We start from the raw sequence: 16423 nt of genomic DNA, 5'->3' as shown, positions 1-16423 counted from the left end.
CCAATTTGACTGGTCTTGTCTAGGTACCAGTCTTTAAGAAGCAAACAATCACTTCAACTCATGATAGGCATTGCTTCACTGGGTGACTCTTTGGAAGGCTCTGATGGCCCTCCAAGTACAGGAGAGTGCACAGGGCATGTCCACATGCCCTAGGGGAGCTCATCCCCTTGCACCACATGTTTTCAGTTGTTCCCCAAAGTTAGGGTGGGTAGCAGTGCTGTGTTTTTTCTATCTCTTATTATTGGCTTAGTATATGATTTCAGGTTGTGTTTGTGCATTTGGTGGGGCTACTGTTTTAAAAAAAACACTGGGAAAAGTCCGTTCAGACTAAGAAAGAGAAGTTCCCAGAATCCCAAGTTACCCGTTTTGCCTATCCCCTCCTCCAACTTTGGGATCATGTGATCATGACTGGGAGCTGACTCTGCCCCTCAGCCCTTTGAAAAGGTAATCTTTTTCCTGCCTTTACCCTACTTTTTAAAAAATTCTAGCAAGCGAACCGCAGCATGCAGAGAGCTGAGAGTAGGCTCAAAATGACCCCCAGCCATGACTCTGTAAGCACAAGAATTTTCAGAAAGATAGCTTCCAAAACAACACAATTATCCCCTTTTCTTTTCCGCAATGCAATCCTATGGGCGAAATGTTTCAAAATGGCGATCGGATCGGTCCATGGAAAGAGGATCGCTCCGAAAATGGGTGCTTCTCTTCGCCTTGCTTCTAGGGGTCCGCTGTCCGCTTCTACTCCACCTCTGGGCAAGGCGGAGCAGGCCAATTCGCTTCTGATTCTCCGGTTCTAATCGGAGCGGAGCACATGCCTACATAAAACTATAGGTTCTTACAATTTTACCAGAAAAGAAAGACATACGTAAAAAAAAGGTTGAACAAGCCAGTCAGATCCATTTATCATGATCTGCACAGCTTGCATCAACAGTTTTTAGGACCTTTGTTCTAATCTTTTTAGCAGCCATAGCAAATGAAGCTACTTCATTGGCTACATCCAGATCCATATCTTTGAAACAGTTTACACAACCACAATTTTATTCAAGATTCTTCCCAACAAAGGTGCAAGAAATCTTTTCCTGGGACCAGCGTACAATTCACAGAAGAATATATAATGAATAATCTCTTCTGTTAGTAGGCTTGATCCAGTCACCGTTATTAGGGCCAATTAATCTCTGAATTACCTGCAAGTCAGACCATGGCAATTTATACAAATTAGTGGGTACTTCCAATCCTACTTTGTGCAGCCACAGGTTGGACTACATGTAGAGTGCAACCACAACTAATTAGGTCAAAAAAATTCTCAAGAGAAAATTGCTATCATGTCATGTTATTAGCATCAAGTGCCCATTAGGAAGCTTTCATCTCTGTTGGGTTGGTTGCACACTAAAACTGAATTTGAATATAAACCATGTGCTTGCTTTGCATGCCTGCAGGACCTGTGTTGTTGGTGGTAGGATTCTCATTTCAAATATAGTAATTGCTGGTTCATGAGAGAAGTCTACGTAGTGTTTGGAAGTCTCATTATTGGATGCACCATACAAAGCAAATATAAAAGACTTCCTGCCGCTACAATGACACCCAAATATATTTATCTATGCCTTTGACAACAGCATCATCTAAGGATAGTGGCTGTGTTCAGAAGACACCTTAAACCACAGGTTTAAGCATGGTGAATAAGGCTTTTTGCCTTATTCACTGTAAAAAGCCATGGTTTAAGGTGTCTTCTGAACACAGCCAGTGTGACTCCTCTGAACGAATACTTGGAGGCAGTACTGGGCTGGATGAGGAAAAACAAACTGAAGCTTAATCCAGACAAGACAGAGGTGCTTGCTATCAAAGGCCACAACCTGGGTTTGGAGGTGTGTCAACCAGTTCTGGATGGGGTTACACTCCCCCTGAAAGACTGTGTTCGCAGCTTGGGGGTGCTTCTGGATCCATCACTCCAAATGACAGCCCAGATAGATGCAGCGGCCATATTGCTGAGGTTGTATTATCACAGCCATAGTGGAATGAACAAAAAAATGTAGAAAATGCTAGTGAGGGTGTGCATGAATCCTTTTTTTAGCCCTCCCCCAATCAAACTTAAAGCTACCTAGTACAACCCCCTCCCCTACACATATCTCATATATCCCCTAGTATTTTCATTTTCATATAACCTGCTCCCCGAAAAGGGAGTAAGCTAATATTATTTTGAACCTCCCCCCAAATGTAAGCCTGCTCTTTCATACACAAACACACACACACACACACAGAGAGAGAGAGAGAGAGAGAGAGAGAGAGAGAGAGAGGGTTCATTCCCTTAGTAGGGGTGACTATACCTATACATTTCATCAAATTCTGTCAAAAGGCAAAGAACCTACATCTGTTTGTTGATTTCACTTTAAATTTCCCAAAGTGAGGTTTTGATTCAGAAATAAATCAATATGGGCAGACTCCAAAGTAGCCTAAGCAAAATTGGACTGCTTTCCAAATCACCAATGTGGTGTCCACTGTAAGTCAACCTTACAGTGGTCAGTGCACATTCCTAATTCAGGACACCATTCTACACTTCAAATTCAAACCCCAATTTACACCCATTTTCAAGGTGGGTGTGAAAAATATATAACACAATGCAATGCATCTTGCAATATATCCCCTGAAGATTGATAAATATGGATGAAAGTGGATGAACTCATTCCAGATACCATTCCACATTTCAAGTTTGAATTTCTGCTTGACCCAGAGACAGCTAAAGCATTTTGCTTCTTGAGTGGAAGAACAAGATGGCACCACTTCCCATTTCATATACAAAAGCCAATTGGACTGGCAGATGATCTGTCTTCAACATTAATGATAGGACATCATTCTTCACTGCACCTGAAGGCAGCAGGCTAATTCAGGAGGGGAGGACAGAGCAGATTGAGTGGTCTTTCCTCCAATACCTTGTTGACACCTCCCAGGATCTGCAGCCTGATGTGACTGCTTCACTCTCCCTAATGGTAGGGCCGGTCCTGGTTTCACCCAAAGTATCTTTTTTGAAAGATATCATGCCTCACCTCGAAGAAGAGTCCTCTGAGGAAGAAGAAGAGAGCTAGCTCATTGTGTCGCAGCCAGAGGCACAGGGAGGGGCGGAGGCCCTGACCAACAGCGTTTCAGAGGTTTTGCAAGTGCAGGAGGCAGCCTGGCACATCGGGCTACATGCCAGAGATGCCTGAGTTGCAGGAGCTGGATGTAATTCAGCCTGTGCAGTGGAGAAAAAGCAAATGGCTGGAACAGCGAAGGAAGAAAAGCCAATCACAGCAGGAGAGAGCACTTTAGTACCACACACGGCCTGGATGACCCAACTGTGCTAATTAACAGCTGGCTATAAATCAGACCAGGCCCAGGCATACCTCGCTGAAGGCAAACCATCCGTTTCCTTGGCTTCTTGACCTGCTGCATCATGACTCTGATTCCTAGACCTTTGGCAATGTTCCTGATACTGTTTTTCTGGACACTCCCTGACTGCTTTGTCGCTTGGCTCCACGACCCCTTGGCAACAGGCTACGGACTGACCTCACTACACTTCTGCTTTGTGATACCTTACTGAAATTCACTGAGAGGATCTGGACTGTTTGCCCTGCCAACCCGGCTTAGAGCATGACCCACCTGTAAACGGCACTAAAGAGGCAAGGAAAGATGTAAAATACATTGTAATATGCTAGCTAAAGTGAGGCCTCTCAAACACTTCACTTTAGTTACTAGGCAACAGAAAACAGTCTCTTCTTGCTCTTGTTGTCATCCTGTTGTCCACCCACGTTACATGTTTGACCTCCTTTGTGTTACAGTTGAATATGGTTCATTGGCTGGATTCACATAGTCAGATTATTACCACATACCTGTGTGTGTGGAAGGTAAGGTATCTTGTTTCTCTTGCTCCTTCGCAGTCTACAGCAACACGCCTGAAATGATACAATAAAGGAACAATTGCTAATGACTACCTTAGTTATCCTGGGCCTCATTTCAGATTCATGCTTCAGAAACTCACAAGACAGAGCTTCGGTTCAAATAATACTGTTTACATTTAATTATGAAAATGAGCACTTCTCATCTCTTAAGGCCAATTTGAGTGACTCCCCTATGAGTAGGGATGGTGTGGAAGTAAGACATATAGAATGTGTAAGGCCAGGGAACTGCCCTAGTTGGAAGCTCAGTCTTATGTCCTGTGTCACGTAGAACTTGCACCTGTGCATAGGGCTGGCCCAAGATATTTCACTGCCTGTGGCAAAGGGCAAGATAGCACACCCCTCCCATTCTATATACAAAAGCCAACTGGACTAGCTGCTGAATCTTTCTTCAGTACTGACACTTTGCCTAATGATAGGGCCATCCCTACATGGGCACACAGTGACCGGGTTTGCATGACCGCTAGGAGAAAAATAGCCACTATGGCTTCTTCCCCTCCCCGTTTGTGCCACTTGCATACCTGCCATTTGCCTAATTACCTATGATGAGGCATGAGTTATCGTGTCGTCTGAACCCAGCACAATGCGTGGTGGGAGCAGCATCTAAAGCACCTTAAAACCCATAGTTTGTGCAAACCCAGCTACTGTGAACTAAAGAATGGTTAGTTTTGTGAACAAGCTAATGAACCATTTGTTTGTCAAAAGACTGAATCGTGTTTATTTTTATTCTTGCTTCATTTGTTTTTTGCTAGGGAATAAGTTTACTTCCAAATTTATTCAAAGCAGATGCTACTCCAAAGTCAGCTATGGGCCCACATGAATCTGATTTTCATCTTGTTTAAATGAATTCTCAGGTACCATGGGCATTGTAAACTCAGTAGCACCAGGGGGTTCACAAACAAGCAGAATGAACCTCAGTTAAGTATTGGAACAACTGTGTGCACAAATTATTAATATAACCATTAGTATATCATTGTTGCCTTATAATACAGCCCTCCTGAGGTCAGAAAGATGGATTCAGCCCAGTTCACTTGTAAACTGTTATGGAGCAAGATCACACTCCTATATGCTTTTGTAACATATAGGAGCATGATTGGTAAACTTCAGGAAAGCTAAATCATTTGAACTATTTTTTATAGTGCATGGGGAATTGGTGTTTCTTGAAACTGTTCTCAAACGTTGTGATCTATTAGGGTAACCATATGGAAAGGAGGACAGGGCTCCTGTATCTTTAACAGTTGTATTGAAAAGGGAATTTCAGCAGGTGTCATTTGTGTATATGGAGAACCTGGTGAAATTCCCTCTTCTCTTGACCCTGCTCTCTTGACCAGATAAAAAGACCTTGCAAAGAGTGGGGCACACCACAAATATTCTTCACAATGGAAACGAGAGAGCCAGAAAAAACATGTCAAAAGCAGTCAGGGATATTCCTGGAAAATTGAGAGGTGGAGCCGAGATCACCATGGGAGCAGGAGGAAGAAGGAGAGGAGTCCAGCGAAGAGGTGCACACTTTATACTGTGGAATGGAAGAAAACGCGGGGCCTTAAAGTAACTGTACAACTCATCTGTACGCCTGGAAATAGATACAGGGGCTTCTACTTTAGTGGTCCATAAAGAGACTACCAATGTTAGAAAGCAGTCCATTGGCTAAGACGAGAATGAAATTAAGTACTTGCACTGGGAAAGATTTGCCCTCTAAGAGAAAACTGACACTGAATGGAGAGAATGGTAGAAGAGGACATAATCTCCCCCTGTAGACTGAAAAAAGGCCTGGCTAATAATGGGAGTTGTAGAACTCCCCCCCCCCATCTAAACATGTATAGGATCATGTCCTAAAGCAGCTGCAGAGTCATCCTCATCACAGGCAAACACAATCAAGAATACCTATCAACTGTCAAGACAGTATTTGAAAGACTAGAAGAAGCAGTTCTATATTTGAAACAAAACAACAACAACACTTTTCACTGGAGGCCTGAAGTACAATACTTTGGGAGTTTACTCTGGGACAAACAAGGTCCCAGCTATTGAATAGGCACCACTTACATTAACTGCCCTTAAACTGGACCACTTTTTAAAAAACTATTTCGGTTTATGCACTCTACTTAGCTCTCTGTTCTTGGGCAGCCAAATCCAACAAGCTGAAGGGATTTCTCTTTACGTACAGTCAAGGAAATGTTTAGGTAGGGTTGCCAGCCTTTTACTGGAGCTCCTCCTCTTGCATCTTTAAACCGCCCAGAGAGTTTCGGCTCTGGGGTGGTATATAAATGAATAATAATAATAATAATAATAATAATAATAATAATAATAATAATAATAATAATAGGCTGGCACACTTAATAGCCTAACCCTTTAGTGTTCCTTATCACTATACCAGAAAAAAGCATCACAGGCTCAACAACTGTGTATCCACCTGCTATTAAATATGCAGAAGCCAAGCTGGTAAAAATAGAAGATTGAGTTTTCAATGTCATTGGATAAACAAAGACACCACTCTCCTAATTTCTATTGAGCAACTATAATTTTCACAAGTGACACTTTTTTTTGTTTTGGTAATTGCCCACATCTGGAATTTAAAATGCAGCGACTTCATTGAAAAGATGTCCATTCAATTTGAAAAATGCAGCTCCTCCCTTTTCTAGCCCGCCATGTTTCAATGGCTGGACACCTGCTTCACATGCAAAAAGTTCCCTCCCACAGCCTCCTTGACCCCAACCTTCATCTAGCATGGTAGTTTCACCTTCACCTGAGAAAGAGACTATGCAACCTGAAGTCCTTAGACCTGGATTGACCCAGGAGGAGAAGGAATGCTGTAGAACTGGAGGTTTGCGTTTATTGTGGGAAGAGAGGTCATTTTGCAAATGTCTGCTCATCCAACCCTGAATGTTTGTCTGTTCCAGGAAACTTGCCCTTCCAGCCTTAACTGGTGCCCTAGTGCTGGGAGGAGTGGTGATACCTAAATCCTCAGTCTCACTTGCTCTTTAAAGCACCTGAGGCAAGGAGTGGAGTACAAGCCCAGGCTTAATAGATTCAGGAGCTTCAGGTTCATGGATGGAGACTTTGTTTACAACCCTAACTATTCACCCTCGCTGGGTTTAGGCAACATGACAAGCCCGGTGAGATAATTATTTAAATTGGGTAGCCTGCAACTGGCACAATGGCTTTCTAACCACCTTGTGATCATGCAAACCAGATCACTGGGGGTCATCATTACAACGGACAGCATTTAAGTATCTACAGAAAGTAGGGATATCTGTCACTGGGAAATCCAGTCCTTTATTTATTTATTTATTTATTAATTTATTTATTTAGAATATTTATATACCGCTCCCCATTGAAAAATTTCGGAGCGGTGTACAAGGTAAAATGAAAATAAAAACAGAATAAAACAGTTAAAACAAAATTTAAAAAGAAGCAAAACAACAACAACAACAACAACAACACAGAAATCCAAGGCTGCATGTTAAAGAAAGGCTTCTTGGAATAAAGATGTCTTCAGGAGGCGCCGAAAGGATTTTTGGCTCAATGGAGTTCTGTGATGTGTACGACTCCTTTTGCATCTGCAAGCTGAGTTGCAGGCTGTTCCCCAAACTATGGGGATAATTTGGGGGGGGGGGAGTTCCATGATTTGCACAAATTTCCAAGCAATTTGCCCAAATGGCGTCAGGAAGGCTAAAGCTGAGAATAAGCTGAGATTAGCGAGGGATGCTAAAAGCCATAAAAAGGCCTTCTTCAGATATGTGAGTAGTAAAAGACAGAGGTAAGAAATGGTGATTCAACTGCTTAATGAGGATGGCAAATTGATAACAGATGACAAAGAAAAGGCTGAAGTGCTCAATTCCTACTTTGCCTCAGTCTTCTCCCAAAAGCGGGTTTATGATGTCCCTGGAAAAAGTGAAGCACAAGTTGAGGGGGCAGGAATGCAGTTTGAGATTGATAAACAAATGGTCAAGGAACACCTACTTTCTTTGAATGAGTTCAAATCTCCAGGGCCCGATGAACTGCATCCTAGAGTAATGAAGGAGCTAGCGGAAGAACTCTCAGAACCGCTGTCGATTATCTTTGCGAAATCATGGAAGACGGGTGAGGTGTTGGACGACTGGAGGAGGGCTAACGTTGTCCCTATCTTCAAAAAGGGTAAAAAGGAGGAACCTGGGAACTACAGACCAGTCAGTCTGACATCCATCCCTGGGAAAATTTTGGAGCAGATCATAAAGAAGTCAATCTGTAAGCACCTTGAAAACAATGCAGTGATTACTAGAAGCCAGCATGGATTTGTCAGAAACAAATCCTGTCAGACTAATTTGATCTCATTTTTTTGATCGGGTAACCTCCCTTGCAGACTGTGGGAATGCTGTGGACGTCATATATCTTGACTTCATCAAAGCTTTTGACAAAGTGCCCCATGATATTCTGATTAACAAACTAGCTAAAAGGGGGCTAGATGGAACAACTATTAGGTAGATTCACAGTTGGCTACAGAATCAGACTCAAAGAGTGCTTATCAATGGAATCTTCTCAAACTGGGGAGAGGCAACGAGTGGGGTACCGCAGGGCTCAGTCCTGGGCCCAGTGCTCTTCAACATTTTAATTAATGATTTGGATGAGGAGGTGCAGGGAACGCTGATCAAATTTGCAGATGACACAAAATTGGGTGGGATAGCTAATACCCTGGGAGACAGAAACAAACTTCAAAGTAATCTTGATAGGCTGGAGTGCTGGGCTTAAAACAACAGAATGAAATTTAATAGGGATAAATGCCAAGTTCTACATCTAGGGAATAGAAACCAAATGCACAGTTACAAGATGGGGGATACTTGGCTCAGCAATACTACAAACAAGAAGGATCTTGGAATTGTTGTAGATCGCAAGCTGAATATGAGCCAACAGTACGATGTGGCTGCAAGAAAGGCAAATGTTATTTTGGGCTGCATTAATAGAACTATAACTTCCAAATTGTATGAGGTACTGGTTCCTCTCTATTCGGCCCTGGTTAGGCCTCATCTAGAGTATTGCGTCCCAGTTCTGGGCACCACACTTCAAGAAGGATGCAGACAAGCTGGATTGTGTTCAGAGGAGGGCAACCAGGATGATCAGGGTCTGGAACAAAGCCCTATGAAGAGAGACTGAAAGAACTGGGCATGTTTAGCCTGGAGAAGAGAAGATTGAGGGGAGACATGATAGCACTCTTCAAATACTTGAAAGGTTGTCACACAGAGGAGGGCCAGGATCCCTTCTCGATCATACCAGAGAGCAGGACACGGAATAACGGGCTCAAGTTGCAAGAAGTCAGATTCTGGCTGGACATAAGGAAAAACTTCCTGACTGTTAGAGCAGTATAACAATGGAATCAGTTACCTAGGGAGGTTGTGGGCTCTCCCACACTAGAGGCATTCAAGAGGCAGCTGGACAAAAATCTGTCAAGTATGCTGTAGGGTGGATTCCTGCATTGAGCAGGGGGTTGGACTCGATGGCCTTTTAGGCCCCTTCCAACTCAACTATTCTATGATTCTATGAAATTATGATAGAATTTGCACAAATTACATGAATTTGACCATAACTTGCGTAGGTTTTTTAAATGTGGCCATAATTTGAGCAAATTGCTCAAAAAAAAAAAAAATCCCAGAAAATCCACAAACTGGCCCAATTTGCTACAGAGCAATTCAGGCACCACAGCAGGAACCAAAATAAATGGGGGGGGGGGGGCTGAGTGTAGTAAAACCCATCAAAATCCCCCCCCAAAAAAAACACCCAACATCCCTAATAGAAACATATGCTTTTACAGAGTGCTTGGAATGGTTGTCCAGAAGTTTGTATTATTTGTCAGGTGCAATATAGTGAAATACTCCTCCAAAGAAAGGGCAGTGATAGAAGCAGACTTGTTAAAAATATAAAGTCACGGTATTTTAAAACCTTAAGGACTAGGGTAAAAATTTTCATACCTTTGATTTTTCTTTCTTTCTTCGTTTATTTTATAAGAATGTCTTGCCATAAAACCCCTAAACATGTTTTATTCAAAACAGACCCAGCAAGCTTTATAGGTGTCCCATGCTGGGTTCTTTTTGCAGGGTGGAGGGAATTAGAGATTAATCATGCAATCCTATGCATGTCTAATCAAAACTAAGCTCCATTGAGGAATGCCAAAGCAGACATGATGTTCAAGACATAGCAAGCAGTTGCATCTTTTTGATTCTAGTGTAAACACAGGAGGCAAAATCTAGATCAGGACTCTAGTGGGGATTAGGGGGCGTTACACTCCCTCACCCACAAAAGTCAGAGATAGTTTCCTTTATTTTTGCTTCACGTATTTCAGGGTGCAGCCCTGGCTGATGAGTCAAATCATAAATTATACTGCGGTTTAGGGGTGGAGAGAGGAAATGAACATTTTAAGGAAAGCTTTCCAATGCAAAGGAGCATAGTTGTCAAAAGGATACACTGCTGAAAGGGAGACGAATTAGAAGTTCTGGAGTAGATATTTGTGTGGCAGGGAATATGCTATGAATCTATAGTAAGAAATGCTCATTGGGGAGGTGACAGCTGTCCTTCACAAAGTGGTGTGGGGTTCAAACTTATATGTGGGCAGAAAACTGCTGTTCTCTCCTCCACAGTTCTCTTTACTCACAACCCGTTGTCTCCTTACAGCACAATCCTATACATGTCTACTCAGAAGTAAGTCCTATTGCATTCAGTTGAACTAACTCCTAAGGAAGTGGGTATAAGACGTTTGACAGTATTTCCAAATATTTTTATTATTATTATTAAATAAGTGTGCTGAGCGCTGAGGCAACAACCTAGCCAATTAGGAGGGTAAAAATGAGTACCAACTTACAACATGATGGTACAAATCCCTCACAGAAGATAGTCATTTTTTCTTATCATGGTGTGTCTAATCGTGTTGATGCATGCACATAGTTCAATAGAGCTTATTTATACAGAAATCATCTTTACCCTCTTAATTGGCTAGGTTGTAGCCTCAGCATTGCTCAGCCCAGGTTTTTTTGTTTTTGTTTTTTAAGCGACTAATTGAAAGTGTGTGGAATTATATAGTGACATATATCTGTACATCAGAATAAACTGTTAATGTATTCAGAACATGTTTCTCACAGTACAGAGCACAATTTGCAATGACCCATTAAGCCTAACGGGGTTGGAAATCTGAGAAACTGGACACAACCGTAAAATGGCTGCCATGGATGGGAATGGCTAGTCATGAATAAACAAGGCCATAGCTAGACCTAAGGTTTATCCCTGGATCGTCCAGGGGTCAAACCTATTCATCTAGGTGACACACAGGAGATCCAGTGCTCAGGCAGGGGCGAACCCTGGATGATCCCAGGATAAACCTTAGGTCTAGCTGTGGCCCAAGTAACCTACTCAGAGGCATTCATGGAAAATTAAGATAGCAGCAGCTAGAGGCTCTCACCTCACTTTGAAGCAATCCCAGCTGCCATTAAGAAAATATTAAAATAATTTTAAAATAAAAATTGGGGGTAGAATGTCTCGGTGTGCACCAAGGAAAGCATTTTATGTATTTTAGTGTTGTACGCCTTGTGAGGCCGCCAAGAAATGGCCAGGGGCAGTCTGGTGTTTGCCTACCACTGCATTAGAGAAGGTGGAGGGGCGGGAGAGTTCGACATTATGGGGATATGCTTAGCACCTAAATAGGGATAATGCACTGGATGAGTTAAAATCACAACTCATAATCATAATAATGGTTACACAATGCACACAAAAGGACTTCACTAACAAAAACCGTATTTCAGCAGTAACTTTTTGAGTGTATTTTATTTATTTGTTTAGATTGTTTTTAGCTGTTTACATTGTTTTAATTTTTCTATGTTAATTTTTTTTTAGACTATGTTCATTATGATGTATTTTTGTATTTTTAAGAATTGCTGTCAACTGCCCAGAGAACTTCGGCTATGGGGTGGTATAGAAATAATAAAATAATAATAGCACTTTCTCCGTTATAACGTAATTTTATTTTATGTTGCAAGCTGTGCCGGTTTCTTTTTGAAGGAGAGTGGGATATATACAATAAATCCTACCATTCCGGACTTTTTAATTGGAAGACAATATTGTTGCAAAACTGCAACCACCACAATCCTGTGAGCCCTGCCTGGGAAAGCTTTATTGGTAGCCTTTTCGGCAAAGCCAACAAGCTTACAAGATACTAAAACAAACAGCAAAGAACTGATAAGCCAGTGAGGTCAGAAAGTCTTCTATTGACTGTATGAGAGCGTGTGAGAAAAAAGTCACATTGTTTTGCAATTGGTGCACCGAAGGAAAACAATCCAGAATCCAACTTTATGCGGGAAAATCAACACACAATTTTAGCTTACATACTTTGGACTGGATACGTGTATGCAGTGGCATAGTAGTCAATTTTGAAGTGCAGGCACTCATCATGACATTCCCTGTAGCCATGCCCCCAAGGAGAAGCCAAAAATGCAGGCAGCTGTGTTGATCCATATCAACAAACCAGTCCTAGCAGTTTTCATGTCCATCAGGAGCAGACCTTTTCTAAAGTTAATGGGTCTTAGTTGACCATTCAAGAACCATACCACTCTGAAATATGGTACATTACAACAGAGATAGCTTACAATAGTATATTGTTGCTTGGAAAATCCATTATCTCCGTGAACTGTGAGGATTGCAGCTAAACTCAGAGGGAACAGGGAATTCTGGGTGGGTGGCCGATGGTATCAGCATCCTTGCTAATTGAAAAGTGAACCCTGGCATAACTGCACCACTGTGCATAGGCAACAGTTTCACATTTCTTCTCCCTGTGGACATGCCAGGATAGTGGGAGTGAGGACTAAGTATGTACGGATTTTGTAAAATCACTTCTATCTGTGTTTTATGGACTGTAAGGTGTCTATCATTCTATGTCCACTCATTGGTGGAATCATTTCCCCTTGCAAAAATGTACAAAACCCCTCCAAATGTGGATCTTTGTGCTTTAGCAAATGGGTGAATTTTTTGGAATCATTTTTTTAAAAAAAATAATAATGTATTTTTCTATGACTAAATTTGTGTAAAATTTTGGAAAATTAAGAACAACAGTCTGCAAGTCCACAAAATCACATTTTTTTCAATTTACTGGACTTGAAAAATGCGCAAATCTCTTCAAACCACACCCCCATGTACATTTTTATGTTTTACCCTATGGGGAGGGGGAGTTCCTTTTTTGGCTGGTGTTTTTTTAAATTTTACATATTTTTCTCATCTAAATTTCCATAAAATTCTGGAAAATATTTTTTTTTAAAAAAAAAATGGTTCACAAGTCCACAGAATCTGTGACTCAGGAATGTCTAATATGCTTTGGAAACCATGTTGGATTCATAGAAATCTGAATTCATTTGATTCTGTAGCAGATTTCGCTGACATCACTAGTGAGGACTGTAGCTAAAGGGGACTCTTTCCTTGCTATGGCCAGATCTTGTGAGGGGCAAGGATGAACCTTTAGAGGAAGTTCACTGGCATTTCTGTTCACAGGTTATGTTGAATTTTTATAGTGCTTAAGGAAACAGGCAAAGGAGAGGGAGAGATCTATTTTGGTTTGAATTACAATGAATGCAAAGTTCAACTGAGTATAAAGCCTAGATAGAATTCAATTATGGGATCGAAAAGCTTTTATTGTTTCAGAACCCATTACTGAAAAAGCAACTGAGCTACCATTATTCACCTAACCATGTACCAAAATAGAAAGTCTGTGTGTAGGTGGGGAGGAATTATAACTGAATCAAATGCTGCAAGTTCTTGCTAACATTAATATAGGGTTTGCTTTTCACAAATTGTATGCCTAATCTATGGATGCTAACCACTTTAGTCCTTTGGAGGATGAAATGGATGCAGATCTGGCCATCCTGGGTGTACGTTAGTGTGGCCCACTTTTCAGTAGACTAATGTAGCTATTCCTTTTAACAAGCATAAATAGAGAAGGCATATTATTTTATATAAACAAGGTACAGCCAAAGGTTATTGAATATTATTGAAAGGTTTTTTTGGAGAGTCAATATCTGAGTGTGTAAGTTGATCACGACGGCTTCTTTTCTTTAATCCTGTTTCAGGTGTAGCGATGCATCCTGGAAGGTGGCTCACTATATGCCAGTGCTTCCTTATTGATCTTAGGATAGCACAGGATAGTGGCGAGTGATCAAAAGAGAAGATAATTCTGTCAATCGAGGGTCTTGGAGATCCAGATAATAAATCTGATCTTGGAGTAGCATCCACCCGTCTTTCAACTTTTGTAGTAACAGAAAGTGGATACCCCCTGCTCAATAATAGGTAGTGGAATCTGCTTTTTTGGTGAAGAAAATTGAATGTTCCAAGGAGTTCCTTTTAAAACAAAGAAGTTGCCCAACAGGTAAATTCCTACATAAATGTGGAGGATGAAAGGATGAATAATAGAGAAGGCAATTTCTATCAGATTTTATATACATTTTCAAAGATAAGCGATTAGACTGACGATAGACCATTGTATCCAGAAAAGGGACCTCATTCTTCATTTTTACTGCCACCAATTTATTATCTAGATCTCCAAGTCCCTCGATTAATAGAATTATCTGCTCTTTTGATCATTCGTCACTATCCTACGCTATCCTAAGATCAATAAGGAAACTTTGGCATATAGGGAGCCACCTTCCAGGATGCATTGCTACACCTGAAATAGGATTAAAGAAAAGAAGCTGTCGTGATCAACTTACACACTCAGATATTGACCCTCAAAAAAAAAAAAAAAAAAAAAACACCCAACCCTTTCAATAACATTCAAGGTCATTTCAGATATGGGGGATATACTGTCTGTACTCTAAACCTGCAAACAAAGGAATTCCAACATCCCTTGGATAACCGGATTTTTCAGCTACGGCATTTTTTAAACTGTTCTACAAAACATGTTATTTACGTTATCATTTGCCCATGCAACTTAATTTACGTTGGCAAAACGATATGCAGTATTTGGACAAGGATTGTCACACACTGCTCCAAACTGAAACATAATATTTTGGAAGCACTATTGGTTCAGCATTTCATTGATTATTCACATAAATATGATTTCAAATTTTTGGTGATCGACAGGATTTACTCACCAACATAATTGGTGTGATTATAATAATCTACTTCTTAAAAAAGAGGCGGAATGGATTTTACATTTAAATTCAATACAGCCTAATGGACTCAATATCAATATAGACTATTCGGTTTATTTTGGTTAACCATGGCTGGTTGCCAATTACTTATCAGCTTTTCACTGATAAAAAAGCCTCTGAATGAATTAACAGCCACCAGCTGCTATTAAGAATGTTCTGCTTGAGGCGTTTGGCCGGGTTTTCAAGGTTGGAGTTTCTCTATTCCTTTAATGATGAAAATATTGTTTAAAGTCGACATCCAAGAATATATATACTTTTTTTACAGTGATTATACATGGAATGGAGGTTTGAACTCTCCCCTTTTCTCCATGGCATTAGCCCTATAGATGCTGGTGAGTCAAAATTTCTTACACCAAACTGAGTATTTCTTGCACCAACAATATTATGATGGGATTTTCAATTTGTTTTGGGGGGATGTTTATCTTTTACTATTTCTTTTCAGTGTCTCTGACGAAGCATCACACGAAAACAGGATTTTTAAACCGGAAGGCTGTTAAAAGGTTTAAAAACACTGAAGAGACTATTTTGTGTCTTAAGATTGTGGATTCTTATCGTAGCTATAAAGGTTTAAAAACACTAAAGAGACTATTTTGTGTCTCAGCAGTGTGGATTCCTATTGTAACTATATTACAGTGTATTGTTTATAGGTTTAAAACTTTAGAGACTTATTAGTGTCTCAACATTGTAGATTATTACAATTGTACAACATTGCATTTGTTTATAACTTTCATGTTATCTGTTAAGATTGCTTTTGTTACAGTATTTTTGTTCGTTATAAATACTTTCTGTTTGTTATAACTGTTCACCCCATCTTTGACTTTGTTATACTATAGTTGTGTGCCTTGTGCACAATTCCTTTTAACAGCAGTTTGATGTGCAGACGTGGTATGGTGACCATGCTTATCTCTAAGCTGTGAATAGTCGCACCAATTGATTTGTGCGCATCAGGCTACTTTAGTTCTGGTCAGTCGGTAACTTCAGGCAGGTGCAACAGCTCAAGTGGAGGTATACTTTGTGCTATGCACACTTCAAGCAGAATCTGCAGGTTTGCCACTTTAGTCTTTTGAGATCTTAAATGTTCTCTCACATGTTTATGCCAAAATAACTTTGGTTCCACGCAAGGAAAAGTGAATCCATTTCAAGATACACTGCAATGTGGCCCCACCACTGCTGCTGTCCTTGCTATGGCAACCAGAAACAAAGTTGGGTAGAATTTCAGTAACTTCTGATCATAGAAGGAATTTTTGGAACAAGCTGCCATTGGAGGTCTGCCATGCTCCATCCTTGCAGGATTTTAGGAAGGACTTGAGAGCATATCACTTTCTGACGATATATATGACTATGTTGTTG

This window comes from Elgaria multicarinata, chromosome 7 (genome assembly GCF_023053635.1).
Source record: "Elgaria multicarinata webbii isolate HBS135686 ecotype San Diego chromosome 7, rElgMul1.1.pri, whole genome shotgun sequence".
NCBI classification, from domain to species: Eukaryota; Metazoa; Chordata; class Lepidosauria; order Squamata; family Anguidae; genus Elgaria; species Elgaria multicarinata.
The sequence above is the reverse complement of the archived record's forward strand: the minus strand, read 5'-3'. Positions refer to the sequence as shown.